The sequence below is a fragment of the Hyla sarda genome, unplaced genomic scaffold, assembly GCF_029499605.1.
Source record: "Hyla sarda isolate aHylSar1 unplaced genomic scaffold, aHylSar1.hap1 scaffold_1176, whole genome shotgun sequence".
NCBI classification, from domain to species: domain Eukaryota; kingdom Metazoa; phylum Chordata; class Amphibia; order Anura; family Hylidae; genus Hyla; species Hyla sarda.
This window is the reverse complement of record NW_026607799.1, coordinates 1,572-28,363: the sequence shown is the minus strand read 5'-3', so window position 1 is coordinate 28,363 and position 26,792 is coordinate 1,572. Positions and strand designations below refer to the sequence as shown.

The following is a 26,792-nucleotide window of genomic DNA, read 5'->3' as shown; positions in this document are numbered from 1 at the left end:
ATTCTTCTTTTTCTTCTTTTTTTTCGTCTAATGCATACCCCATCAGTGCAGCAATGCTTATTCAATACCGCCAGCAGATGGAGACACTGGGGGATAATTTTCTAAGGATTTATACTGATTTTTCCTGTCTGAATTTGTCGCACAGAAAGTTGCAGGCCAAATATGTGTGACATTTCTGCGACTTTAGCTTCTAGAGCATTTTTACAACATTATACATAGGTGCTGAATACATAAAAAGCGACTGTTCAGCGACAGACAAGTCGCATCGGCTGAAAGTAGGCCAGAATGTCAGTCCATGTTGGAGCAGGTTTAGATACAGTCTAAAGCATAGATCTCAAAGTCTGTGCACAGAATTTAGCAAGGGCCTCGCACCTTCTGATGCATCAGGTAGGTGCACAATAGCATAGCCTAACCCTCTGTACTTTGGTCTATATTGATGCGGGACATAGACAGCCAGCTGATGACCAATCCATTAGTGCAATGGATGGCTGGAAGCATTTGTCTTTGCCTTTGCAATACCACAGAAGCAATGCATGGTCAATGTACAGCAATGACACACCTGTGTGAACAGCCAGGAGACCCCCCCCCCCCCCCCCATGTTATGTTACATAGTTACATAGTTAGTACGGTCGAAAAAAGACATATGTCCATCACGTTCAACCAGGGAATTAAGGGGTAGGGGTGTGGCGCGATATTGGGGAAGGGATGAGATTTTATATTTCTTCATAAGCATTAATCTTATTTTGTCAATTAGGAACATTCAGCACCCACCCGCTATCAAGGCAGCTGCCTATCATGTCATGCCCTACCTGCACAGGTGTGCTGGCTACTCAAATGATCCAATTAAGGAGGCCATTTAGTCAGCAGCAGCAGAAGTCCTGTGCCTGGACGCTCCAACAGGGGCCAGACACAAGCAGAAGCAGAAGCAGCAGAAGCAGCAGCAGCACCACCTTTTGTTTATTGGCTGCAGCAGCAGCAAGGCCCACAGGGCTGGCTAGCTGGCTAGCCAGCAAGCAGGTAGCAATTAAAGTAGGAATCTTTCTTTTTAACCCTGTAAGGGGGTGGTGCACTGTACCCGAAGATACTGCCATATCGGGTCAATGCATAGGGCGACGGAAGCAAGCTTCGAAATCGGCCCCCGTTCTCAAAAATCCATTTAATATATGGTCCCCAGATAGGGGACGTATCAGATATTAAACTGATAAGAACAGATTTTTTACTTTTAGATATAATATTCTTAGACTAAAAGACCTTACGCAGTCCAGATTATACTTAGTCTGCTAAAAGCATATTCCACAGATGTAGATTCCAAAGACTTTTAGCCACTTTGTGACCTAATCTTTTTTTATCCAATAAATAGAAAACATACATCTCACTAAGAGCTAGGCGAACACAATCTTTAGAGGTAATAGTGTCTCTTTTAAAAAGAAGAATATTCCTCGTCTTCCATAGTGCAATTTTAATACAATTTATACTAATCCACAAAACCCGAGACTTTTCCACAGATAAAACATTATAAAATCCATATAAAATAACTTCATGATTTAAAAAATTAAGATCAGAAATGAATTTTAGTAAGGGTCCTATCAAATGCCATATCTCTTGGGCGTAAAAACAGTTCCAAAAAAGGTGTAAAACTGTTTCCTCACTAGGACACCCCATTCTCGGGCACTTTGCACTACGACACAATCCTCTTCTGTGTTGGAATTCTCTGGTAGGCAAACATTGATGTGCTATCTGCCAGGCCAGATCTTTTAAGTCATTAGATAAGAATCCCATATTCACCATCCTCCAAACTCTTAGAGATTTCTCAGTGGAATAATTAGATATTAAGCAAATCTGTTCTATCTTCCTGATTTCAGGAACTAATTTTCGTGCATTACTACAAATTTCTTGAATAAAATTAGCAATGCCATAAATACGAATAATCTTTTCTAAAACCACATAGTGCGCTGGGGGAATAAATAAGATTGGGGACGTTAAAGGTAAGGTTATCCACTTTCTTTTTCTAAAAATGTGACCTGCAGCATATTTTAAAAAATAAGACCAATAACAGTTTCTTTGCAAGCCATTAAAACACATAGAAAAAAAGTGAATATATAAAAACCTTTTTAAATCAGGCACATCCTTACCCCCCAATTTCTTTGTCTTCATCATTACATCTCTCCTGAGTTTATCCATTTTAGACCCCCATAAAAAATGAAAGCAAATCTTGTTTAAAAACTTTAAGGTGCGTTCACTCGGTGGGAAAACCAAGCTTAAATATAGCATGATAGGTAGCAACAAAGCTTTCATTATCAGTACTTTTCCTTCTATTGTTAATTTCCTCATTTTCCAAAAACTTATTTTCTTTTGCACTTTCTCTTTGACGATGGACCAGCTTTCCTCTCCATTATTTTCATTGTCAAAGATGACACCCAAGATTTTGATTTTATCATATTGCACATTCACCTCCGTATTGCCCCAATTCCCTATTGCAAAGCAATCACATTTATTTTTATTTAATTTGAAGCCAGAGCCCTCACAAAAAAATTCTGTCTGTCTGATAGCACGTTTCAGGGATGGTTCATCTGGACATAGAATATTAACATCATCCATGTATGCTATCGTCTTTACGCTCTGTCCTCCACTTCCAGGGATTGGCACTCCTCTAATGAGCTTATCTTTTCTCAAAACATTCAACAGAGGTTCTATTGCACATATGAAAAGAATGGGTGATAGGGGGCACCCCTGTTTCACCCCAGACTGTAAACATACCTCTTGGGATAAAAAACCGTTAATTAAAATACGACTAAAACAGTTTTTATATAAAAGTGCAATTTTTCCAACAATAAAATCAGGAAAATTCATTTTCTTTAAAACCAACCATAAAAAATCATGAGAAACACGGTCATAAGCCTTTTGAAAATCCAAGGATAAAATTGCCAATTTCTGATCACATTGTTTCTGATACCATAAAACATCTTTTACAAGGTTTAGATGATCACTTATTTTCCTTCCAGGTACTCCGCATACTTGGTCACTGTGTATAACCTTAGAAATTACCTGCTTGAGCCTATTTGCTAAAATTTTTGCTAAAACCTTATAGTCTGTATTTAGCAGGGTAATAGGCCTCCAATTTTCTAATTTAGAGATGTCTCCTTTTTTAAAAATCAGAGTAACAACACCATCTCTCCAGGACGCAGGTAAAATCTCAGATTTAAAAGCACAGTTAAAAATACCTAAAAGATCATCTTTTAAAATGGACCAAAAACACAGATAAAATTCAACTGGCAACCCATCCGAACCAGGTGTTTTACCATTTAAAAAACTCTTAAAAGTGCTTAAAAGTTCAGGTAAAAAGATTTCATCACAAAGGCTCTCTTGGTCAGTTTTGTCAAGTTTTGAATCCAAGGTATCTAAAACATCATTAGTAAAGGAAATATCAATATCTTTTTTATTAAAAAGCTCCTGATAAAATACTTGTGCTTCTCGCAACATCTCTTCATTAGTTATCTTCCCTTCTATTACAGATATCATTTCTTTCTTTCCCACCACCTTCTTAAAAAAGAATCTCGAACACTTTTCATCATTCTCCAGACATTGCACCTTGCTGTTAAAAATCATTTCTTTTCCTTTTTGACTAATGGCATTTTTTATTTCATTCTTTGTCTGAGCAATAACATCATCCATCTCAAGCCCGGCTTGCTTTAGTTTATAATATGTTTGGATTTTAGTGTTTAACATTTTAAACCATAACTTTTTCTCCTTAGCCTTTTGGATGCCCACACGGATAAAAAACAGTTTAGTCCACTTTTTAACATCCTCCCACCAATCCAAAATATTTTTATATTGGGATTGACGCAATCTCCATTTGTTATAAGCAGCAATAAAATCATTTTTTGTTTTCATGTCCTCTAATAAAGTAGTGTTGAGCTTCCAAACGCCTCTGCCTTTCTCTAGGCCAGGTAAAGTGACATGTGCATGTAATAACTTATGATCAGAGAAAATATTCGATAAAAGAGAAACCTCAACTAGATTAAAACTTTCCGATAAAAAAATAAAATCAATCCTGGATTTGCAGACATTATTTTCCCATGTGTAACCAGGGTCGTCTGGGTATTTTCTCCTCCAGACATCGGTAAAGTTAAAATCCTCAGTCATACTCTTAATCTGTTTCTCTGTTTTATCCACTCTGACATGCACACTTCCACTCTCACGATGATCACCACTCATACAACAATTAAAATCTCCAGCCATTAAAATAGGTGTTGAACCTGGGATAAAAGCCTGAATATCATTAATCAAGTCGGCTCTCTCATTTTTTTCAGGAGAAGCATAGATGTTAAAAAGCTTAATCTCTGAGCCATTGTACTTAATATTAACTAATAGCGCTCTACCAGGTATAATTTCTAAGAAGGACAAAACTTGTACATCTGAACCTCTAAACAAGATCCCAACACCTGAAGATCTGTTCAGATTGTCACCCGACCAGACCGATGGTCCCAAAGTCCAGCTACGACAAAGGTCCTCATAATTTGGACTATGTTCAATTCCACATTCTTGTAAAAAGAACAGAGAACAGTCCAAGGTCTCTAAAAAACTAAACAAAGCAGCCCTTCTCGTAGGGCTCTTTAGACCTCTCACATTAAGAGAGGAGCACTTTAAGGAAGCTATTCGCTACTGGAGTTTGAGTCCGATATGAAACCCACAGGTGACTCCGGGCTTTCGAACTCTTTGATATTTTTTGGATCGGACGCTGATCTTATAGAAGGCCTCCATGCATGTTGACTGTCCTCACATTCGTCTGAGCTTTTTTTGACAGGCCGTTTAATGCCAAGTTGTGGCTCATCTCCAAGTTCCTTCTTCCGCTTGATCTCCTTCACGCCAACCTCCATGGCTTCACTGCTCACTAGTGACCCTCCACCACCAGAACCCTCCACAGAAGGTCTCCCCTCTGTCTCAGGCACAGCAGAAAGGTCCATAAGCTCCGCCACGACATGAGAAGTTACAGCCGGCTTTTCTGAAGGCGCCTCAGACCGCTGGGGTGCTTTCGCAGGTGGTACTTCAGCTTGCACTACACCCACTCTCCCCGCTACACGGTCAGCCCACGATCTAGCTACACTGGAACGGAGACTGCAATCTTTAAAGGCATGGCCTTCTTCACCACAAATGTTGCAGACGATTTTAGCACAGTCCTTAGAAACATGGCCTTCTTGATTGCACCGACCACAGCGAACTGTAGTGTCCGTGCAAACTTCCATAGTATGTCCGAATTTCTTACATTTCCTACAAAAAGTAGGCATCTCGGGATAAAACAAATAGCCCTTATCCCGACCGATAGAAAAGTTGGAGGGTGGATGACACAACCCTCCAATGCCAGTAGCATCCTCCTTCATTTTCACAAAAAACTTATGTTTCCCCGTCCATAGGTCTTCTGAATTCATCACCTTATGGGAATACTTAACAGAACTGCAGTATTTCCCCAAAAAGAGCTCAATATGGGACACAGTCACAAAGGGATTGTGCATACACACAACTAGAGGAATATCGCCTCCAGTATACAACACTGTGACCGTGATCCCATCAAGCTCAGCAAGGTCTTGATTGCTTTTCAGCTTCTCAAAAAGATTCTGGCATGCATAAGCAGAGTCCAGAGTTAGGATGAAGCTGCCCTTCCGAGGATCTCTGAGACAGACGATGTTCTCTTTCTTCACCCCAAGAAGCTTGTAGAGAGTTTCTTTCACAAAATAAGAAAGTTGGACGAGTTCTTGCTTGTCTTCATCAACATCAAAGCGAAAGGAAAAACGAATCCGCGTTTCACCGGATGTAAGGTAACGGATGCGAACACCCATCTTGTCGATCGCCTTTTCGGTTCCTCGTAGCAGCCCCCCTTGGAAAAGGTAGGACAAACTCCCAGGATCCTCCTGACCAGACACTTGATCTAGCCAAAAGGCCGAGAAGCGATAACCGTGAAAGGGGCGGGCCCAACAAGGTCCCCTTCATGGGCACTATCACTGCTTGCTGTCAGGGAGGCTGCCAGACAATTTTCCATGCACACTCTGGGCTGGGGGGCAGTCAACCACCAGTACACACAGCAGAACCTAAACCCATACCATTATTGCTAAGCAGCAAGACAGGGGCCCATTGCACTCCCACGGGGCCTTTTTAAATGCAATCCATAACCCGGATTTGCCAGGAACCCTTCTTACTCCTCCTACTTGCATGTGACACTGGGCTTAGGATCTGCATAGGAAACACACACACAAGCACACACCTACCTTTGTTGCCTGCAGATGCCTCCTTGGCTGTCCCCAAACGGTATCAAACCAACACCCACGGGAAGCTGTAAGCATAGAGGACATGCCTGCACCCCATTGGACTTACCTGTGTGGGTTAAATCCGGGTTATTTGACAACCTATGGCGGTGATGGTTCTGCTCAGGCAGAGCAGTGCTGATGCTCCTCATAAAGCTGTCGCTGCTGTGAAGGTTCTAGGTGACATCACAAATCCCTTTGGTTACATACACAACAAAGCTGGGTTGTTGTTGTTTACACTCTGCAAGGCCTGTGGAAGTGAGTGACATCATAGCACTGTAGTTCTGAGGGTTCAAGATGGATGCAACAATCTCCTGTTGCTTCTATGAAGGCCGTAATAGACGACATCACCAAACAGCTCCATAGTCACATACACAGCAAAGGAGAGATGTTGTTTACACCTAGTGATGTCAGTGGTATTGAGTGACATCACAGCACAGTGCTAAGGCTCCTGGGCCTGGACACAGCAGCGGCTGCAATATCTCAACGGAGAATACGTTTATATCTATGTGTGTGTGTGCGCATATATATATATATATATATATATATATATATATATATATATATATTTCTCCGCCGAAATCACTTTTAAACCCATTTCCACCTTTTTTTCCCTTCTCTTCCTCTTACTTTTTTTTCACGTTTTTTTACGTTTTTCTCCTTTTCGCCTCTTTTCTGGGCGTATTATTCTTCTTTTTCTTCTTTTTTTTCGTCTAATGCATACCCCATCAGTGCAGCAATGCTTATTCAATACCGCCAGCAGATGGAGACACTGGGGGATAATTTTCTAAGGATTTATACTGATTTTTCCTGTCTGAATTTGTCGCACAGAAAGTTGCAGGCCAAATATGTGTGACATTTCTGCGACTTTAGCTTCTAGAGCATTTTTACAACATTATACATAGGTGCTGAATACATAAAAAGCGACTGTTCAGCGACAGACAAGTCGCATCGGCTGAAAGTAGGCCAGAATGTCAGTCCATGTTGGAGCAGGTTTAGATACAGTCTAAAGCATAGATCTCAAAGTCTGTGCACAGAATTTAGCAAGGGCCTCGCACCTTCTGATGCATCAGGTAGGTGCACAATAGCATAGCCTAACCCTCTGTACTTTGGTCTATATTGATGCGGGACATAGACAGCCAGCTGATGACCAATCCATTAGTGCAATGGATGGCTGGAAGCATTTGTCTTTGCCTTTGCAATACCACAGAAGCAATGCATGGTCAATGTACAGCAATGACACACCTGTGTGAACAGCCAGGAGACCCCCCCCCCCCCATGTTATGTTACATAGTTACATAGTTAGTACGGTCGAAAAAAGACATATGTCCATCACGTTCAACCAGGGAATTAAGGGGTAGGGGTGTGGCGCGATATTGGGGAAGGGATGAGATTTTATATTTCTTCATAAGCATTAATCTTATTTTGTCAATTAGGAACATTCAGCACCCACCCGCTATCAAGGCAGCTGCCTATCATGTCATGCCCTACCTGCACAGGTGTGCTGGCTACTCAAATGATCCAATTAAGGAGGCCATTTAGTCAGCAGCAGCAGAAGTCCTGTGCCTGGACGCTCCAACAGGGGCCAGACACAAGCAGAAGCAGAAGCAGCAGAAGCAGCAGCAGCACCACCTTTTGTTTATTGGCTGCAGCAGCAGCAAGGCCCACAGGGCTGGCTAGCTGGCTAGCCAGCAAGCAGGTAGCAATGAAAGTAGGAATCTTTCTTTTTAACCCTGTAAGGGGGTGGTGCACTGTACCCGAAGATACTGCCATATCGGGTCAATGCATAGGGCGACGGAAGCAAGCTTCGAAATCGGCCCCCGTTCTCAAAAATCCATTTAATATATGGTCCCCAGATAGGGGACGTATCAGATATTAAACTGATAAGAACAGATACTACACTTGATCTTAGCCAAAAGGCCGAGAAGCGATAACCGTGAAAGGGGCGGGCCCAACAAGGTCCCCTTCATGGGCACTATCACTGCTTGCTGTCAGGGAGGCTGCCAGACAATTTTCCATGCACACTCTGGGCTGGGGGGCAGTCAACCACCAGTACACACAGCAGAACCTAAACCCATACCATTATTGCTAAGCAGCAAGACAGGGGCCCATTGCACTCCCACGGGGCCTTTTTAAATGCAATCCATAACCCGGATTTGCCAGGAACCCTTCTTACTCCTCCTACTTGCATGTGACACTGGGCTTAGGATCTGCATAGGAAACACACACACAAGCACACACCTACCTTTGTTGCCTGCAGATGCCTCCTTGGCTGTCCCCAAACGGTATCAAACCAACACCCACGGGAAGCTGTAAGCATAGAGGACATGCCTGCACCCCATTGGACTTACCTGTGTGGGTTAAATCCGGGTTATTTGACAACCTATGGCGGTGATGGTTCTGCTCAGACAGAGCAGTGCTGATGCTCCTCATAAAGCTGTCGCTGCTGTGAAGGTTCTAGGTGACATCACAAATCCCTTTGGTTACATACACAACAAAGCTGGGTTGTTGTTGTTTACACTCTGCAAGGCCTGTGGAAGTGAGTGACATCATAGCACTGTAGTTCTGAGGGTTCAAGATGGATGCAACAATCTCCTGTTGCTTCTATGAAGGCCGTAATAGACGACATCACCAAACAGCTCCATAGTCACATACACAGCAAAGGAGAGATGTTGTTTACACCTAGTGATGTCAGTGGTATTGAGTGACATCACAGCACAGTGCTAAGGCTCCTGGGCCTGGACACAGCAGCGGCTGCAATATCTCAACAGAGAATACGTTTATATCTATGTGTGTGTGTGCGCATATATATATATATATATATATATATATATATATATATATATATTTCTCCGCCGAAATCACTTTTAAACCCATTTCCACCTTTTTTTCCCTTCTCTTCCTCTTACTTTTTTTTCACGTTTTTTTACGTTTTTCTCCTTTTCGCCTCTTTTCTGGGCGTATTATTCTTCTTTTTCTTCTTTTTTTTCGTCTAATGCATACCCCATCAGTGCAGCAATGCTTATTCAATACCGCCAGCAGATGGAGACACTGGGGGATAATTTTCTAAGGATTTATACTGATTTTTCCTGTCTGAATTTGTCGCACAGAAAGTTGCAGGCCAAATATGTGTGACATTTCTGCGACTTTAGCTTCTAGAGCATTTTTACAACATTATACATAGGTGCTGAATACATAAAAAGCGACTGTTCAGCGACAGACAAGTCGCATCGGCTGAAAGTAGGCCAGAATGTCAGTCCATGTTGGAGCAGGTTTAGATACAGTCTAAAGCATAGATCTCAAAGTCTGTGCACAGAATTTAGCAAGGGCCTCGCACCTTCTGATGCATCAGGTAGGTGCACAATAGCATAGCCTAACCCTCTGTACTTTGGTCTATATTGATGCGGGACATAGACAGCCAGCTGATGACCAATCCATTAGTGCAATGGATGGCTGGAAGCATTTGTCTTTGCCTTTGCAATACCACAGAAGCAATGCATGGTCAATGTACAGCAATGACACACCTGTGTGAACAGCCAGGAGACCCCCCCCCCCCCCCATGTTATGTTACATAGTTACATAGTTAGTACGGTCGAAAAAAGACATATGTCCATCACGTTCAACCAGGGAATTAAGGGGTAGGGGTGTGGCGCGATATTGGGGAAGGGATGAGATTTTATATTTCTTCATAAGCATTAATCTTATTTTGTCAATTAGGAACATTCAGCACCCACCCGCTATCAAGGCAGCTGCCTATCATGTCATGCCCTACCTGCACAGGTGTGCTGGCTACTCAAATGATCCAATTAAGGAGGCCATTTAGTCAGCAGCAGCAGAAGTCCTGTGCCTGGACGCTCCAACAGGGGCCAGACACAAGCAGAAGCAGAAGCAGCAGAAGCAGCAGCAGCACCACCTTTTGTTTATTGGCTGCAGCAGCAGCAAGGCCCACAGGGCTGGCTAGCTGGCTAGCCAGCAAGCAGGTAGCAATTAAAGTAGGAATCTTTCTTTTTAACCCTGTAAGGGGGTGGTGCACTGTACCCGAAGATACTGCCATATCGGGTCAATGCATAGGGCGACGGAAGCAAGCTTCAAAATCGGCCCCCGTTCTCAAAAATCCATTTAATATATGGTCCCCAGATAGGGGACGTATCAGATATTAAACTGATAAGAACAGATACTACACTTGATCTTAGCCAAAAGGCCGAGAAGCGATAACCGTGAAAGGGGCGGGCCCAACAAGGTCCCCCTTCATGGGCACTATCACTGCTTGCTGTCAGGGAGGCTGCCAGACAATTTTCCATGCACACTCTGGGCTGGGGGGCAGTCAACCACCAGTACACACAGCAGAACCTAAACCCATACCATTATTGCTAAGCAGCAAGACAGGGGCCCATTGCACTCCCACGGGGCCTTTTTAAATGCAATCCATAACCCGGATTTGCCAGGAACCCTTCTTACTCCTCCTACTTGCATGTGACACTGGGCTTAGGATCTGCATAGGAAACACACACACAAGCACACACCTACCTTTGTTGCCTGCAGATGCCTCCTTGGCTGTCCCCAAACGGTATCAAACCAACACCCACGGGAAGCTGTAAGCATAGAGGACATGCCTGCACCCCATTGGACTTACCTGTGTGGGTTAAATCCGGGTTATTTGACAACCTATGGCGGTGATGGTTCTGCTCAGGCAGAGCAGTGCTGATGCTCCTCATAAAGCTGTCGCTGCTGTGAAGGTTCTAGGTGACATCACAAATCCCTTTGGTTACATACACAACAAAGCTGGGTTGTTGTTGTTTACACTCTGCAAGGCCTGTGGAAGTGAGTGACATCATAGCACTGTAGTTCTGAGGGTTCAAGATGGATGCAACAATCTCCTGTTGCTTCTATGAAGGCCGTAATAGACGACATCACCAAACAGCTCCATAGTCACATACACAGCAAAGGAGAGATGTTGTTTACACCTAGTGATGTCAGTGGTATTGAGTGACATCACAGCACAGTGCTAAGGCTCCTGGGCCTGGACACAGCAGCGGCTGCAATATCTCAACGGAGAATACGTTTATATCTATGTGTGTGTGTGCGCATATATATATATATATATATATATATATATATATATATATATATTTCTCCGCCGAAATCACTTTTAAACCCATTTCCACCTTTTTTTCCCTTCTCTTCCTCTTACTTTTTTTTCACGTTTTTTTACGTTTTTCTCCTTTTCGCCTCTTTTCTGGGCGTATTATTCTTCTTTTTCTTCTTTTTTTTCGTCTAATGCATACCCCATCAGTGCAGCAATGCTTATTCAATACCGCCAGCAGATGGAGACACTGGGGGATAATTTTCTAAGGATTTATACTGATTTTTCCTGTCTGAATTTGTCGCACAGAAAGTTGCAGGCCAAATATGTGTGACATTTCTGCGACTTTAGCTTCTAGAGCATTTTTACAACATTATACATAGGTGCTGAATACATAAAAAGCGACTGTTCAGCGACAGACAAGTCGCATCGGCTGAAAGTAGGCCAGAATGTCAGTCCATGTTGGAGCAGGTTTAGATACAGTCTAAAGCATAGATCTCAAAGTCTGTGCACAGAATTTAGCAAGGGCCTCGCACCTTCTGATGCATCAGGTAGGTGCACAATAGCATAGCCTAACCCTCTGTACTTTGGTCTATATTGATGCGGGACATAGACAGCCAGCTGATGACCAATCCATTAGTGCAATGGATGGCTGGAAGCATTTGTCTTTGCCTTTGCAATACCACAGAAGCAATGCATGGTCAATGTACAGCAATGACACACCTGTGTGAACAGCCAGGAGACCCCCCCCCCCCCCCCATGTTATGTTACATAGTTACATAGTTAGTACGGTCGAAAAAAGACATATGTCCATCACGTTCAACCAGGGAATTAAGGGGTAGGGGTGTGGCGCGATATTGGGGAAGGGATGAGATTTTATATTTCTTCATAAGCATTAATCTTATTTTGTCAATTAGGAACATTCAGCACCCACCCGCTATCAAGGCAGCTGCCTATCATGTCATGCCCTACCTGCACAGGTGTGCTGGCTACTCAAATGATCCAATTAAGGAGGCCATTTAGTCAGCAGCAGCAGAAGTCCTGTGCCTGGACGCTCCAACAGGGGCCAGACACAAGCAGAAGCAGAAGCAGCAGAAGCAGCAGCAGCACCACCTTTTGTTTATTGGCTGCAGCAGCAGCAAGGCCCACAGGGCTGGCTAGCTGGCTAGCCAGCAAGCAGGTAGCAATGAAAGTAGGAATCTTTCTTTTTAACCCTGTAAGGGGGTGGTGCACTGTACCCGAAGATACTGCCATATCGGGTCAATGCATAGGGCGACGGAAGCAAGCTTCGAAATCGGCCCCCGTTCTCAAAAATCCATTTAATATATGGTCCCCAGATAGGGGACGTATCAGATATTAAACTGATAAGAACAGATACTACACTTGATCTTAGCCAAAAGGCCGAGAAGCGATAACCGTGAAAGGGGCGGGCCCAACAAGGTCCCCTTCATGGGCACTATCACTGCTTGCTGTCAGGGAGGCTGCCAGACAATTTTCCATGCACACTCTGGGCTGGGGGGCAGTCAACCACCAGTACACACAGCAGAACCTAAACCCATACCATTATTGCTAAGCAGCAAGACAGGGGCCCATTGCACTCCCACGGGGCCTTTTTAAATGCAATCCATAACCCGGATTTGCCAGGAACACTTCTTACTCCTCCTACTTGCATGTGACACTGGGCTTAGGATCTGCATAGGAAACACACACACAAGCACACACCTACCTTTGTTGCCTGCAGATGCCTCCTTGGCTGTCCCCAAACGGTATCAAACCAACACCCACGGGAAGCTGTAAGCATAGAGGACATGCCTGCACCCCATTGGACTTACCTGTGTGGGTTAAATCCGGGTTATTTGACAACCTATGGCGGTGATGGTTCTGCTCAGGCAGAGCAGTGCTGATGCTCCTCATAAAGCTGTCGCTGCTGTGAAGGTTCTAGGTGACATCACAAATCCCTTTGGTTACATACACAACAAAGCTGGGTTGTTGTTGTTTACACTCTGCAAGGCCTGTGGAAGTGAGTGACATCATAGCACTGTAGTTCTGAGGGTTCAAGATGGATGCAACAATCTCCTGTTGCTTCTATGAAGGCCGTAATAGACGACATCACCAAACAGCTCCATAGTCACATACACAGCAAAGGAGAGATGTTGTTTACACCTAGTGATGTCAGTGGTATTGAGTGACATCACAGCACAGTGCTAAGGCTCCTGGGCCTGGACACAGCAGCGGCTGCAATATCTCAACGGAGAATACGTTTATATCTATGTGTGTGTGTGCGCATATATATATATATATATATATATATATATATATATATATATTTCTCCGCCGAAATCACTTTTAAACCCATTTCCACCTTTTTTTCCCTTCTCTTCCTCTTACTTTTTTTTCACGTTTTTTTACGTTTTTCTCCTTTTCGCCTCTTTTCTGGGCGTATTATTCTTCTTTTTCTTCTTTTTTTTCGTCTAATGCATACCCCATCAGTGCAGCAATGCTTATTCAATACCGCCAGCAGATGGAGACACTGGGGGATAATTTTCTAAGGATTTATACTGATTTTTCCTGTCTGAATTTGTCGCACAGAAAGTTGCAGGCCAAATATGTGTGACATTTCTGCGACTTTAGCTTCTAGAGCATTTTTACAACATTATACATAGGTGCTGAATACATAAAAAGCGACTGTTCAGCGACAGACAAGTCGCATCGGCTGAAAGTAGGCCAGAATGTCAGTCCATGTTGGAGCAGGTTTAGATACAGTCTAAAGCATAGATCTCAAAGTCTGTGCACAGAATTTAGCAAGGGCCTCGCACCTTCTGATGCATCAGGTAGGTGCACAATAGCATAGCCTAACCCTCTGTACTTTGGTCTATATTGATGCGGGACATAGACAGCCAGCTGATGACCAATCCATTAGTGCAATGGATGGCTGGAAGCATTTGTCTTTGCCTTTGCAATACCACAGAAGCAATGCATGGTCAATGTACAGCAATGACACACCTGTGTGAACAGCCAGGAGACCCCCCCCCCCCCCATGTTATGTTACATAGTTACATAGTTAGTACGGTCGAAAAAAGACATATGTCCATCACGTTCAACCAGGGAATTAAGGGGTAGGGGTGTGGCGCGATATTGGGGAAGGGATGAGATTTTATATTTCTTCATAAGCATTAATCTTATTTTGTCAATTAGGAACATTCAGCACCCACCCGCTATCAAGGCAGCTGCCTATCATGTCATGCCCTACCTGCACAGGTGTGCTGGCTACTCAAATGATCCAATTAAGGAGGCCATTTAGTCAGCAGCAGCAGAAGTCCTGTGCCTGGACGCTCCAACAGGGGCCAGACACAAGCAGAAGCAGAAGCAGCAGAAGCAGCAGCAGCACCACCTTTTGTTTATTGGCTGCAGCAGCAGCAAGGCCCACAGGGCTGGCTAGCTGGCTAGCCAGCAAGCAGGTAGCAATTAAAGTAGGAATCTTTCTTTTTAACCCTGTAAGGGGGTGGTGCACTGTACCCGAAGATACTGCCATATCGGGTCAATGCATAGGGCGACGGAAGCAAGCTTCGAAATCGGCCCCCGTTCTCAAAAATCCATTTAATATATGGTCCCCAGATAGGGGACGTATCAGATATTAAACTGATAAGAACAGATACTACACTTGATCTTAGCCAAAAGGCCGAGAAGCGATAACCGTGAAAGGGGCGGGCCCAACAAGGTCCCCTTCATGGGCACTATCACTGCTTGCTGTCAGGGAGGCTGCCAGACAATTTTCCATGCACACTCTGGGCTGGGGGGCAGTCAACCACCAGTACACACAGCAGAACCTAAACCCATACCATTATTGCTAAGCAGCAAGACAGGGGCCCATTGCACTCCCACGGGGCCTTTTTAAATGCAATCCATAACCCGGATTTGCCAGGAACCCTTCTTACTCCTCCTACTTGCATGTGACACTGGGCTTAGGATCTGCATAGGAAACACACACACAAGCACACACCTACCTTTGTTGCCTGCAGATGCCTCCTTGGCTGTCCCCAAACGGTATCAAACCAACACCCACGGGAAGCTGTAAGCATAGAGGACATGCCTGCACCCCATTGGACTTACCTGTGTGGGTTAAATCCGGGTTATTTGACAACCTATGGCGGTGATGGTTCTGCTCAGGCAGAGCAGTGCTGATGCTCCTCATAAAGCTGTCGCTGCTGTGAAGGTTCTAGGTGACATCACAAATCCCTTTGGTTACATACACAACAAAGCTGGGTTGTTGTTGTTTACACTCTGCAAGGCCTGTGGAAGTGAGTGACATCATAGCACTGTAGTTCTGAGGGTTCAAGATGGATGCAACAATCTCCTGTTGCTTCTATGAAGGCCGTAATAGACGACATCACCAAACAGCTCCATAGTCACATACACAGCAAAGGAGAGATGTTGTTTACACCTAGTGATGTCAGTGGTATTGAGTGACATCACAGCACAGTGCTAAGGCTCCTGGGCCTGGACACAGCAGCGGCTGCAATATCTCAACGGAGAATACGTTTATATCTATGTGTGTGTGTGCGCATATATATATATATATATATATATATATATATATATATATATATTTCTCCGCCGAAATCACTTTTAAACCCATTTCCACCTTTTTTTCCCTTCTCTTCCTCTTACTTTTTTTTCACGTTTTTTTACGTTTTTCTCCTTTTCGCCTCTTTTCTGGGCGTATTATTCTTCTTTTTCTTCTTTTTTTTCGTCTAATGCATACCCCATCAGTGCAGCAATGCTTATTCAATACCGCCAGCAGATGGAGACACTGGGGGATAATTTTCTAAGGATTTATACTGATTTTTCCTGTCTGAATTTGTCGCACAGAAAGTTGCAGGCCAAATATGTGTGACATTTCTGCGACTTTAGCTTCTAGAGCATTTTTACAACATTATACATAGGTGCTGAATACATAAAAAGCGACTGTTCAGCGACAGACAAGTCGCATCGGCTGAAAGTAGGCCAGAATGTCAGTCCATGTTGGAGCAGGTTTAGATACAGTCTAAAGCATAGATCTCAAAGTCTGTGCACAGAATTTAGCAAGGGCCTCGCACCTTCTGATGCATCAGGTAGGTGCACAATAGCATAGCCTAACCCTCTGTACTTTGGTCTATATTGATGCGGGACATAGACAGCCAGCTGATGACCAATCCATTAGTGCAATGGATGGCTGGAAGCATTTGTCTTTGCCTTTGCAATACCACAGAAGCAATGCATGGTCAATGTACAGCAATGACACACCTGTGTGAACAGCCAGGAGACCCCCCCCCCCCCCATGTTATGTTACATAGTTACATAGTTAGTACGGTCGAAAAAAGACATATGTCCATCACGTTCAACCAGGGAATTAAGGGGTAGGGGTGTGGCGCGATATTGGGGAAGGGATGAGATTTTATATTTCTTCATAAGCATTAATCTTATTTTGTCAATTAGGAACATTCAGCACCCACCCGCTATCAAGGCAGCTGCCTATCATGTCATGCCCTACCTGCACAGGTGTGCTGGCTACTCAAATGATCCAATTAAGGAGGCCATTTAGTCAGCAGCAGCAGAAGTCCTGTGCCTGGACGCTCCAACAGGGGCCAGACACAAGCAGAAGCAGAAGCAGCAGAAGCAGCAGCAGCACCACCTTTTGTTTATTGGCTGCAGCAGCAGCAAGTTCCACAGGGCTGGCTAGCTGGCTAGCCAGCAAGCAGGTAGCAATGAAAGTAGGAATCTTTCTTTTTAACCCTGTAAGGGGGTGGTGCACTGTACCCGAAGATACTGCCATATCGGGTCAATGCATAGGGCGACGGAAGCAAGCTTCGAAATCGGCCCCCGTTCTCAAAAATCCATTTAATATATGGTCCCCAGATAGGGGACGTATCAGATATTAAACTGATAAGAACAGATACTACACTTGATCTTAGCCAAAAGGCCGAGAAGCGATAACCGTGAAAGGGGCGGGCCCAACAAGGTCTCCTTCATGGGCACTATCACTGCTTGCTGTCAGGGAGGCTGCCAGACAATTTTCCATGCACACTCTGGGCTGGGGGGCAGTCAACCACCAGTACACACAGCAGAACCTAAACCCATACCATTATTGCTAAGCAGCAAGACAGGGGCCCATTGCACTCCCACGGGGCCTTTTTAAATGCAATCCATAACCCGGATTTGCCAGGAACCCTTCTTACTCCTCCTACTTGCATGTGACACTGGGCTTAGGATCTGCATAGGAAACACACACACAAGCACACACCTACCTTTGTTGCCTGCAGATGCCTCCTTGGCTGTCCCCAAACGGTATCAAACCAACACCCACGGGAAGCTGTAAGCATAGAGGACATGCCTGCACCCCATTGGACTTACCTGTGTGGGTTAAATCCGGGTTATTTGACAACCTATGGCGGTGATGGTTCTGCTCAGGCAGAGCAGTGCTGATGCTCCTCATAAAGCTGTCGCTGCTGTGAAGGTTCTAGGTGACATCACAAATCCCTTTGGTTACATACACAACAAAGCTGGGTTGTTGTTGTTTACACTCTGCAAGGCCTGTGGAAGTGAGTGACATCATAGCACTGTAGTTCTGAGGGTTCAAGATGGATGCAACAATCTCCTGTTGCTTCTATGAAGGCCGTAATAGACGACATCACCAAACAGCTCCATAGTCACATACACAGCAAAGGAGAGATGTTGTTTACACCTAGTGATGTCAGTGGTATTGAGTGACATCACAGCACAGTGCTAAGGCTCCTGGGCCTGGACACAGCAGCGGCTGCAATATCTCAACGGAGAATACGTTTATATCTATGTGTGTGTGTGCGCATATATATATATATATATATATATATATATATATATATATATATTTCTCCGCCGAAATCACTTTTAAACCCATTTCCACCTTTTTTTCCCTTCTCTTCCTCTTACTTTTTTTTCACGTTTTTTTACGTTTTTCTCCTTTTCGCCTCTTTTCTGGGCGTATTATTCTTCTTTTTCTTCTTTTTTTTCGTCTAATGCATACCCCATCAGTGCAGCAATGCTTATTCAATACCGCCAGCAGATGGAGACACTGGGGGATAATTTTCTAAGGATTTATACTGATTTTTCCTGTCTGAATTTGTCGCACAGAAAGTTGCAGGCCAAATATGTGTGACATTTCTGCGACTTTAGCTTCTAGAGCATTTTTACAACATTATACATAGGTGCTGAATACATAAAAAGCGACTGTTCAGCGACAGACAAGTCGCATCGGCTGAAAGTAGGCCAGAATGTCAGTCCATGTTGGAGCAGGTTTAGATACAGTCTAAAGCATAGATCTCAAAGTCTGTGCACAGAATTTAGCAAGGGCCTCGCACCTTCTGATGCATCAGGTAGGTGCACAATAGCATAGCCTAACCCTCTGTACTTTGGTCTATATTGATGCGGGACATAGACAGCCAGCTGATGACCAATCCATTAGTGCAATGGATGGCTGGAAGCATTTGTCTTTGCCTTTGCAATACCACAGAAGCAATGCATGGTCAATGTACAGCAATGACACACCTGTGTGAACAGCCAGGAGACCCCCCCCCCCCCCATGTTATGTTACATAGTTACATAGTTAGTACGGTCGAAAAAAGACATATGTCCATCACGTTCAACCAGGGAATTAAGGGGTAGGGGTGTGGCGCGATATTGGGGAAGGGATGAGATTTTATATTTCTTCATAAGCATTAATCTTATTTTGTCAATTAGGAACATTCAGCACCCACCCGCTATCAAGGCAGCTGCCTATCATGTCATGCCCTACCTGCACAGGTGTGCTGGCTACTCAAATGATCCAATTAAGGAGGCCATTTAGTCAGCAGCAGCAGAAGTCCTGTGCCTGGACGCTCCAACAGGGGCCAGACACAAGCAGAAGCAGAAGCAGCAGAAGCAGCAGCAGCACCACCTTTTGTTTATTGGCTGCAGCAGCAGCAAGGCCCACAGGGCTGGCTAGCTGGCTAGCCAGCAAGCAGGTAGCAATGAAAGTAGGAATCTTTCTTTTTAACCCTGTAAGGGGGTGGTGCACTGTACCCGAAGATACTGCCATATCGGGTCAATGCATAGGGCGACGGAAGCAAGCTTCGAAATCGGCCCCCGTTCTCAAAAATCCATTTAATATATGGTCCCCAGATAGGGGACGTATCAGATATTAAACTGATAAGAACAGATACTACACTTGATCTTAGCCAAAAGGCCGAGAAGCGATAACCGTGAAAGGGGCGGGCCCAACAAGGTCCCCTTCATGGGCACTATCACTGCTTGCTGTCAGGGAGGCTGCCAGACAATTTTCCATGCACACTCTGGGCTGGGGGGCAGTCAACCACCAGTACACACAGCAGAACCTAAACCCATACCATTATTGCTAAGCAGCAAGACAGGGGCCCATTGCACTCCCACGGGGCCTTTTTAAATGCAATCCATAACCCGGATTTGCCAGGAACCCTTCTTACTCCTCCTACTTGCATGTGACACTGGGCTTAGGATCTGCATAGGAAACACACACACAAGCACACACCTACCTTTGTTGCCTGCAGATGCCTCCTTGGCTGTCCCCAAACGGTATCAAACCAACACCCACGGGAAGCTGTAAGCATAGAGGACATGCCTGCACCCCATTGGACTTACCTGTGTGGGTTAAATCCGGGTTATTTGACAACCTATGGCGGTGATGGTTCTGCTCAGGCAGAGCAGTGCTGATGCTCCTCATAAAGCTGTCGCTGCTGTGAAGGTTCTAGGTGACATCACAAATCCCTTTGGTTACATACACAACAAAGCTGGGTTGTTGTTGTTTACACTCTGCAAGGCCTGTGGAAGTGAGTGACATCATAGCACTGTAGTTCTGAGGGTTCAAGATGGATGCAACAATCTCCTGTTGCTTCTATGAAGGCCGTAATAGACGACATCACCAAACAGCTCCATAGTCACATACACAGCAAAGGAGAGATGTTGTTTACACCTAGTGATGTCAGTGGTATTGAGTGACATCACAGCACAGTGCTAAGGCTCCTGGGCCTGGACACAGCAGCGGCTGCAATATCTCAACGGAGAATACGTTTATATCTATGTGTGTGTGTGCGCATATATATATATATATATATATATATATATATATATATATATATATATATATATTTCTCCGCCGAAATCACTTTTAAACCCATTTCCACCTTTTTTTCCCTTCTCTTCCTCTTACTTTTTTTTCACGTTTTTTTACGTTTTTCTCCTTTTCGCCTCTTTTCTGGGCGTATTATTCTTCTTTTTCTTCTTTTTTTTCGTCTAATGCATACCCCATCAGTGCAGCAATGCTTATTCAATACCGCCAGCAGATGGAGACACTGGGGGATAATTTTCTAAGGATTTATACTGATTTTTCCTGTCTGAATTTGTCGCACAGAAAGTTGCAGGCCAAATATGTGTGACATTTCTGCGACTTTAGCTTCTAGAGCATTTTTACAACATTATACATAGGTGCTGAATACATAAAAAGCGACTGTTCAGCGACAGACAAGTCGCATCGGCTGAAAGTAGGCCAGAATGTCAGTCCATGTTGGAGCAGGTTTAGATACAGTCTAAAGCATAGATCTCAAAGTCTGTGCACAGAATTTAGCAAGGGCCTCGCACCTTCTGATGCATCAGGTAGGTGCACAATAGCATAGCCTAACCCTCTGTACTTTGGTCTATATTGATGCGGGACATAGACAGCCAGCTGATGACCAATCCATTAGTGCAATGGATGGCTGGAAGCATTTGTCTTTGCCTTTGCAATACCACAGAAGCAATGCATGGTCAATGTACAGCAATGACACACCTGTGTGAACAGCCAGGAGACCCCCCCCCCCCCATGTTATGTTACATAGTTACATAGTTAGTACGGTCGAAAAAAGACATATGTCCATCACGTTCAACCAGGGAATTAAGGGGTAGGGGTGTGGCGCGATATTGGGGAAGGGATGAGATTTTATATTTCTTCATAAGCATTAATCTTATTTTGTCAATTAGGAACATTCAGCACCCACCCGCTATCAAGGCAGCTGCCTATCATGTCATGCCCTACCTGCACAGGTGTGCTGGCTACTCAAATGATCCAATTAAGGAGGCCATTTAGTCAGCAGCAGCAGAAGTCCTGTGCCTGGACGCTCCAACAGGGGCCAGACACAAGCAGAAGCAGAAGCAGCAGAAGCAGCAGCAGCACCACCTTTTGTTTATTGGCTGCAGCAGCAGCAAGGCCCACAGGGCTGGCTAGCTGGCTAGCCAGCAAGCAGGTAGCAATAAAAGTAGGAATCTTTCTTTTTAACCCTGTAAGGGGGTGGTGCACTGTACCCGAAGATACTGCCATATCGGGTCAATGCATAGGGCGACGGAAGCAAGCTTCGAAATCGGCCCCCGTTCTCAAAAATCCATTTAATATATGGTCCCCAGATAGGGGACGTATCAGATATTAAACTGATAAGAACAGATACTACACTTGATCTTAGCCAAAAGGCCGAGAAGCGATAACCGTGAAAGGGGCGGGCCCAACAAGGTCCCCTTCATGGGCACTATCACTGCTTGCTGTCAGGGAGGCTGCCAGACAATTTTCCATGCACACTCTGGGCTGGGGGGCAGTCAACCACCAGTACACACAGCAGAACCTAAACCCATACCATTATTGCTAAGCAGCAAGACAGGGGCCCATTGCACTCCCACGGGGCCTTTTTAAATGCAATCCATAACCCGGATTTGCCAGGAACCCTTCTTACTCCTCCTACTTGCATGTGACACTGGGCTTAGGATCTGCATAGGAAACACACACACAAGCACACACCTACCTTTGTTGCCTGCAGATGCCTCCTTGGCTGTCCCCAAACGGTATCAAACCAACACCCACGGGAAGCTGTAAGCATAGAGGACATGCCTGCACCCCATTGGACTTACCTGTGTGGGTTAAATCCGGGTTATTTGACAACCTATGGCGGTGATGGTTCTGCTCAGGCAGAGCAGTGCTGATGCTCCTCATAAAGCTGTCGCTGCTGTGAAGGTTCTAGGTGACATCACAAATCCCTTTGGTTACATACACAACAAAGCTGGGTTGTTGTTGTTTACACTCTGCAAGGCCTGTGGAAGTGAGTGACATCATAGCACTGTAGTTCTGAGGGTTCAAGATGGATGCAACAATCTCCTGTTGCTTCTATGAAGGCCGTAATAGACGACATCACCAAACAGCTCCATAGTCACATACACAGCAAAGGAGAGATGTTGTTTACACCTAGTGATGTCAGTGGTATTGAGTGACATCACAGCACAGTGCTAAGGCTCCTGGGCCTGGACACAGCAGCGGCTGCAATATCTCAACGGAGAATACGTTTATATCTATGTGTGTGTGTGCGCATATATATATATATATATATATATATATATATATATATATATTTCTCCGCCGAAATCACTTTTAAACCCATTTCCACCTTTTTTTCCCTTCTCTTCCTCTTACTTTTTTTTCACGTTTTTTTACGTTTTTCTCCTTTTCGCCTCTTTTCTGGGCGTATTATTCTTCTTTTTCTTCTTTTTTTTCGTCTAATGCATACCCCATCAGTGCAGCAATGCTTATTCAATACCGCCAGCAGATGGAGACACTGGGGGATAATTTTCTAAGGATTTATACTGATTTTTCCTGTCTGAATTTGTCGCACAGAAAGTTGCAGGCCAAATATGTGTGACATTTCTGCGACTTTAGCTTCTAGAGCATTTTTACAACATTATACATAGGTGCTGAATACATAAAAAGCGACTGTTCAGCGACAGACAAGTCGCATCGGCTGAAAGTAGGCCAGAATGTCAGTCCATGTTGGAGCAGGTTTAGATACAGTCTAAAGCATAGATCTCAAAGTCTGTGCACAGAATTTAGCAAGGGCCTCGCACCTTCTGATGCATCAGGTAGGTGCACAATAGCATAGCCTAACCCTCTGTACTTTGGTCTATATTGATGCGGGACATAGACAGCCAGCTGATGACCAATCCATTAGTGCAATGGATGGCTGGAAGCATTTGTCTTTGCCTTTGCAATACCACAGAAGCAATGCATGGTCAATGTACAGCAATGACACACCTGTGTGAACAGCCAGGAGACCCCCCCCCCCCCCATGTTATGTTACATAGTTACATAGTTAGTACGGTCGAAAAAAGACATATGTCCATCACGTTCAACCAGGGAATTAAGGGGTAGGGGTGTGGCGCGATATTGGGGAAGGGATGAGATTTTATATTTCTTCATAAGCATTAATCTTATTTTGTCAATTAGGAACATTCAGCACCCACCCGCTATCAAGGCAGCTGCCTATCATGTCATGCCCTACCTGCACAGGTGTGCTGGCTACTCAAATGATCCAATTAAGGAGGCCATTTAGTCAGCAGCAGCAGAAGTCCTGTGCCTGGACGCTCCAACAGGGGCCAGACACAAGCAGAAGCAGAAGCAGCAGAAGCAGCAGCAGCACCACCTTTTGTTTATTGGCTGCAGCAGCAGCAAGGCCCACAGGGCTGGCTAGCTGGCTAGCCAGCAAGCAGGTAGCAATGAAAGTAGGAATCTTTCTTTTTAACCCTGTAAGGGGGTGGTGCACTGTACCCGAAGATACTGCCATATCGGGTCAATGCATAGGGCGACGGAAGCAAGCTTCGAAATCGGCCCCCGTTCTCAAAAATCCATTTAATATATGGTCCCCAGATAGGGGACGTATCAGATATTAAACTGATAAGAACAGATACTACACTTGATCTTAGCCAAAAGGCCGAGAAGCGATAACCGTGAAAGGGGCGGGCCCAACAAGGTCCCCTTCATGGGCACTATCACTGCTTGCTGTCAGGGAGGCTGCCAGACAATTTTCCATGCACACTCTGGGCTGGGGGGCAGTCAACCACCAGTACACACAGCAGAACCTAAACCCATACCATTATTGCTAAGCAGCAAGACAGGGGCCCATTGCACTCCCACGGGGCCTTTTTAAATGCAATCCATAACCCGGATTTGCCAGGAACCCTTCTTACTCCTCCTACTTGCATGTGACACTGGGCTTAGGATCTGCATAGGAAACACACACACAAGCACACACCTACCTTTGTTGCCTGCAGATGCCTCCTTGGCTGTCCCCAAACGGTATCAAACCAACACCCACGGGAAGCTGTAAGCATAGAGGACATGCCTGCACCCCATTGGACTTACCTGTGTGGGTTAAATCCGGGTTATTTGACAACCTATGGCGGTGATGGTTCTGCTCAGGCAGAGCAGTGCTGATGCTCCTCATAAAGCTGTCGCTACTGTGAAGGTTCTAGGTGACATCACAAATCCCTTTGGTTACATACACAACAAAGCTGGGTTGTTGTTGTTTACACTCTGCAAGGCCTGTGGAAGTGAGTGACATCATAGCACTGTAGTTCTGAGGGTTCAAGATGGATGCAACAATCTCCTGTTGCTTCTATGAAGGCCGTAATAGACGACATCACCAAACAGCTCCATAGTCACATACACAGCAAAGGAGAGATGTTGTTTACACCTAGTGATGTCAGTGGTATTGAGTGACATCACAGCACAGTGCTAAGGCTCCTGGGCCTGGACACAGCAGCGGCTGCAATATCTCAACGGAGAATACGTTTATATCTATGTGTGTGTGTGCGCATATATATATATATATATATATATATATATATATATATATATTCTCCGCCGAAATCACTTTTAAACCCATTTCCACCTTTTTTTCCCTTCTCTTCCTCTTACTTTTTTTTCACGTTTTTTTACGTTTTTCTCCTTTTCGCCTCTTTTCTGGGCGTATTATTCTTCTTTTTCTTCTTTTTTTTCGTCTAATGCATACCCCATCAGTGCAGCAATGCTTATTCAATACCGCCAGCAGATGGAGACACTGGGGGATAATTTTCTAAGGATTTATACTGATTTTTCCTGTCTGAATTTGTCGCACAGAAAGTTGCAGGCCAAATATGTGTGACATTTCTGCGACTTTAGCTTCTAGAGCATTTTTACAACATTATACATAGGTGCTGAATACATAAAAAGCGACTGTTCAGCGACAGACAAGTCGCATCGGCTGAAAGTAGGCCAGAATGTCAGTCCATGTTGGAGCAGGTTTAGATACAGTCTAAAGCATAGATCTCAAAGTCTGTGCACAGAATTTAGCAAGGGCCTCGCACCTTCTGATGCATCAGGTAGGTGCACAATAGCATAGCCTAACCCTCTGTACTTTGGTCTATATTGATGCGGGACATAGACAGCCAGCTGATGACCAATCCATTAGTGCAATGGATGGCTGGAAGCATTTGTCTTTGCCTTTGCAATACCACAGAAGCAATGCATGGTCAATGTACAGCAATGACACACCTGTGTGAACAGCCAGGAGACCCCCCCCCCCCCCATGTTATGTTACATAGTTACATAGTTAGTACGGTCGAAAAAAGACATATGTCCATCACGTTCAACCAGGGAATTAAGGGGTAGGGGTGTGGCGCGATATTGGGGAAGGGATGAGATTTTATATTTCTTCATAAGCATTAATCTTATTTTGTCAATTAGGAACATTCAGCACCCACCCGCTATCAAGGCAGCTGCCTATCATGTCATGCCCTACCTGCACAGGTGTGCTGGCTACTCAAATGATCCAATTAAGGAGGCCATTTAGTCAGCAGCAGCAGAAGTCCTGTGCCTGGACGCTCCAACAGGGGCCAGACACAAGCAGAAGCAGAAGCAGCAGAAGCAGCAGCAGCACCACCTTTTGTTTATTGGCTGCAGCAGCAGCAAGGCCCACAGGGCTGGCTAGCTGGCTAGCCAGCAAGCAGGTAGCAATGAAAGTAGGAATCTTTCTTTTTAACCCTGTAAGGGGGTGGTGCACTGTACCCGAAGATACTGCCATATCGGGTCAATGCATAGGGCGACGGAAGCAAGCTTCGAAATCGGCCCCCGTTCTCAAAAATCCATTTAATATATGGTCCCCAGATAGGGGACGTATCAGATATTAAACTGATAAGAACAGATACTACACTTGATCTTAGCCAAAAGGCCGAGAAGCGATAACCGTGAAAGGGGCGGGCCCAACAAGGTCCCCTTCATGGGCACTATCACTGCTTGCTGTCAGGGAGGCTGCCAGACAATTTTCCATGCACACTCTGGGCTGGGGGGCAGTCAACCACCAGTACACACAGCAGAACCTAAACCCATACCATTATTGCTAAGCAGCAAGACAGGGGCCCATTGCACTCCCACGGGGCCTTTTTAAATGCAATCCATAACCCGGATTTGCCAGGAACCCTTCTTACTCCTCCTACTTGCATGTGACACTGGGCTTAGGATCTGCATAGGAAACACACACACAAGCACACACCTACCTTTG

The 26,792-nt window shown here is 44.8% G+C and overlaps 9 non-coding genes and 1 pseudogene across 9 annotated transcripts; all 10 read right to left on the bottom strand.

Moving 5' to 3' along the window:
• Positions 1-1,059: 1,059 nt before the first annotated feature.
• LOC130302699 (U2 spliceosomal RNA) lies at positions 1,060-1,235 on the bottom strand (annotated as a pseudogene).
• A 6,802-nt stretch (positions 1,236-8,037) lies between these two features.
• LOC130302653 (U2 spliceosomal RNA) lies at positions 8,038-8,228 on the bottom strand. Its single transcript, XR_008852822.1, has one exon. It is a non-coding gene; the product is annotated as a U2 spliceosomal RNA (small nuclear RNA).
• A 2,090-nt stretch (positions 8,229-10,318) lies between these two features.
• On the bottom strand, positions 10,319-10,509 carry LOC130302648 (U2 spliceosomal RNA). Its single transcript, XR_008852818.1, has one exon. It is a non-coding gene; the product is annotated as a U2 spliceosomal RNA (small nuclear RNA).
• A 2,092-nt stretch (positions 10,510-12,601) lies between these two features.
• On the bottom strand, positions 12,602-12,792 carry LOC130302651 (U2 spliceosomal RNA). Its single transcript, XR_008852821.1, has one exon. It is a non-coding gene; the product is annotated as a U2 spliceosomal RNA (small nuclear RNA).
• A 2,087-nt stretch (positions 12,793-14,879) lies between these two features.
• On the bottom strand, positions 14,880-15,070 carry LOC130302650 (U2 spliceosomal RNA). Its single transcript, XR_008852820.1, has one exon. It is a non-coding gene; the product is annotated as a U2 spliceosomal RNA (small nuclear RNA).
• A 2,089-nt stretch (positions 15,071-17,159) lies between these two features.
• Positions 17,160-17,350, bottom strand: LOC130302649 (U2 spliceosomal RNA). Its single transcript, XR_008852819.1, has one exon. It is a non-coding gene; the product is annotated as a U2 spliceosomal RNA (small nuclear RNA).
• A 2,089-nt stretch (positions 17,351-19,439) lies between these two features.
• On the bottom strand, positions 19,440-19,630 carry LOC130302696 (U2 spliceosomal RNA). Its single transcript, XR_008852865.1, has one exon. It is a non-coding gene; the product is annotated as a U2 spliceosomal RNA (small nuclear RNA).
• Positions 19,631-21,728: 2,098 nt separating this feature from the next.
• On the bottom strand, positions 21,729-21,919 carry LOC130302684 (U2 spliceosomal RNA). Its single transcript, XR_008852854.1, has one exon. It is a non-coding gene; the product is annotated as a U2 spliceosomal RNA (small nuclear RNA).
• A 2,087-nt stretch (positions 21,920-24,006) lies between these two features.
• Positions 24,007-24,197, bottom strand: LOC130302672 (U2 spliceosomal RNA). Its single transcript, XR_008852841.1, has one exon. It is a non-coding gene; the product is annotated as a U2 spliceosomal RNA (small nuclear RNA).
• A 2,086-nt stretch (positions 24,198-26,283) lies between these two features.
• On the bottom strand, positions 26,284-26,474 carry LOC130302660 (U2 spliceosomal RNA). Its single transcript, XR_008852830.1, has one exon. It is a non-coding gene; the product is annotated as a U2 spliceosomal RNA (small nuclear RNA).
• Positions 26,475-26,792: the final 318 nt, after the last annotated feature.